We start from the raw sequence: 3,342 nt of genomic DNA on the forward strand, positions 1-3,342 counted from the left end.
GACTCATTGTCTTAGTTTTGTGACATTTAGAGGAAATATTGCATTTTAGGCACTTTGTTGGGGAACTTAATAATAGTCCTTTTCATTGCTCTTTGTGAGTTGTTTCATTTTTACTGATAACTGATAGTTGCTACCAAACCTGGTCTGGCAAACCTAAATGAAGGAGCTAAAAAAAAAAATAATAATCTGCTATAATAAATAGTGATAGATGATGAATTTGCAAATAAGATTATGTGGAGTTAGTATTGTACCATCTTTATTCTTGCAGAAATTTGGCTGGTAACATTAGAGATACTCCTCACGTGCTTGGAATGCCTCTCATTATCTTCTTCAGGTTGCAAGGGCTCCAGAATAGTGGCATAAAGGTGAGTGCAAGATTTTTGCTGTAGTGGATTGAAACCACAGAAGTCTGGAACAGAGGCTGGGTTCCATGATAAGGGTTTTAGGAAGCTCAATTCAGGTGTGTCTGGCTATGTAATTATGTGGAGCTCAGGCTACTTCTCCAAGTTCTCTTCAGATATAGGAGGAATTCATTTTTGGGGGGTTGAAAGACTGAGTTTTCTTTCTCTGTGCTGGCTGTCGGGCAGGAGACGCTCTGACTCCAGAGGCCACCTGCATTCTTTCTCACCAGGCCTTTTCCATTTTCCAACCAATAACAGCTCATGAAGTCCTTCTCAAGCTCCCATTCTTTCTGACATCACCTTCTCCTGACAGCTAGAGAAACCACTGGCATATATGCAGCGATGTGATAAGATCCAGTTTACACAGGGAATCTCATCATCTTAAAGTCATATAACTGGCATATAACAACATAATCACAGGAATGATGTCTCCTCACCTTAACAGGCTTTAGAGACAAGGGTGTGGCATGTCTGGGGACCATTTCAGATATTCCATCTACCACAGTCGGACACTCACATTCCCCCATCTGCAAAATACATTCATCCTCTCCCCTAAGGTTTCCAAATTTCATGTCATTAAAGCATAAGTTCAAAGTGAAAAATGTTATGTAGACCACATCAGATCAAAAGTTTAAAATCTTATCTTAATCATCTACACTAAGTGTGAATGAGGCTTCTGAGGGTGTCCATTAAGTCCAGATCCTTGACATAATTCCCTTCCCTCTATCAACCTGTGAAACTCAACAAAGAGCTTATCTGCCCTCAGTGTGCAATGGTGGGACAGACATAGAAAAACAATTCTAGTGATTCTTGTTCACAAAGGGGGAAGGTGGAAGTAACAAACAAGTCACTGATCCAAAACCTTTTTGAAATGGGGCTGAGCAAAGCCCAGCAGGAATTTCTTGATTAGGATCCACAACCTGGAACTAACCTCTGTTACACGGGCTTTGCCTCTGGGCTCTGCATTTCTTTCTGTCTTTATAGAAATCATTTTATTTTCCTTCTTCTCCTATTCCTTTGGTTCTTGCCCTTTCTCCTTATGGCAGCATCCTCCCCCTTAATCCTTGGCACATCATCCGCAGCAGAATTAGTCAAATGTGCCCATATCACGATCCTGACCATCTCCATGAGGGCTGTCCTTGTGACCCCCTGCTCCTCTGGGACCCTCTTCACTGACCTGACCTCTCTGTCATGATTGCTTTCAGCTGACCTGGCTGGTTTAGGAGAAAACCTAGAATTGTGGAGACGCAGAACCAATCTCTGCCCTCTCTTATCTCCAAGAGAGGAAGAAAATAACAGGTATCGTCATGGAGAAATGACCCACGTGAGGGCTGAGACTCTCCAGCAGTTACAGCAGAGGAAACTCCCTGAAGAATGGTGGAGCTGAGATCCCAGACTGGGAAAGCAGGCTTGTGTTAAGCACTATTTAATCTTTATGTCCTCCCTGCCCCAATCTACCAGCCAGCGAATGACAACTGACTGAGTATAAATACTAGAACTACAGAACTGTGATAAAGGGTTTGTCCAGTGAAATGCCCTTTTACTTTATTTGTTTTCACAGTGGAAATTGCTGTTTTTCATCCAGAGTTTTCTGAAACGCAGCAGTGAGTTCCTGGAAGGTGAGTTAGGTGCTTTGGACCTGGAGGCTGAGGCCAAGGCTTGTTGGTCGATCTGCTGCCACCATGTGGTGACGGAGCCTGGGAGAGTCTTAGTCTTTCTTGGCTTCACTTTCCTTGTCAGTAAGGTAGGGGCTTATTGCTCCTCTCTGAGGTCCCTTCCTGCTGTGTTTTCTCTGAGTCTCTGAGGAACTGAGATGGTTTTTAACGCGGCACAGCACCGGCAGCTGAGACCTGACTCTGTGTCTCCTGCAGGGTCCTGAGCTGAGTCCACACCCTGGAAGCCCAGAACTGAGGGAACAGATGAAAGAAAGAAAGTCAGCAGGTTTAGGGGATGAGAACAACCCACAAAGGACAAGCCATTGGTAAATGAAAACCAAAGAAGCGGGGAATAAGGACAAATTGGGACAGAAGCCTCAGGGGAAATGGGCAATGCCTGTCATCATCCAAACCCTCAAGGAGCAGCGGAGCTGAGCAGTGGGACTGAGAGAAACTTACTCCACAGGAGTTTCCTGCCTCTGGCCAGGGAGAGCCACAGGGTGGATCAGAGCTGGTTTATAGGGAGGGGCAGCAGCAACTCCAAGAGGGGGAAGATGCGACCATGAGCCCCCGCCCCAGACCCAGGAGCCTCGACCTTGGGGCTGCCGTAGCAGTGGATGCTCTTCAGGTCCGTGCGGGTTAGAGGGAATAACCATGCTGGGAGAAGGGTTGGAGACATCCATTGTTACATTAAAAAGCTCTGCCCTAGGTCAGGTGCCAGAGTAAGTGTCCCTTGCTAGTGTACAAAGCAGTGATACTTATAATATTCTTCTGTACTTACAGTTGAAGGAGGTTTCCAAATGGTATCTCATAAATATTTATTGGGTGTTTAATTTTCTTTACACTGTGTTAAACACTTGGGATTCAGATATTAATGTCTCTCCAAAGGGACTCAAGCTCATGAGAGAAAGAACACAAGCATAGCATTTTAAGAAAATATGGAAGTTCCCCCACACTGGGGTGTTGTGGCAACCCAGAGAATGGGAGTTTAGGTGCAGACATTGCTCCTAATGACAGGGGGAGCCACAAGAGGACTTCTTCAGAACAGACTCATTTTCCTCCAATGTCCCACAGAGAGGGATCCTGGGGCATGAATGGTGTAAGGTAAGGGCTGGTCTAAGGAAAGGGATTTGCTGCATCCTGGGAGAAATCTCAGCACCCCCAACAGGACATTTGGGACAGGAATGCAGGTGAGAGGAGGTTTGCAATCGCTTTCATTCAATAACTGATGAACACTCTCCTGAGAACTCCCTCAGTGCCAGACCCTGAGCTGGGCACCACGAACA

Source organism: Mandrillus leucophaeus, unplaced genomic scaffold (genome assembly GCF_000951045.1).
Source record: "Mandrillus leucophaeus isolate KB7577 unplaced genomic scaffold, Mleu.le_1.0 Scaffold457, whole genome shotgun sequence".
In the NCBI taxonomy this organism is placed as follows: Eukaryota; Metazoa; Chordata; class Mammalia; order Primates; family Cercopithecidae; genus Mandrillus; species Mandrillus leucophaeus.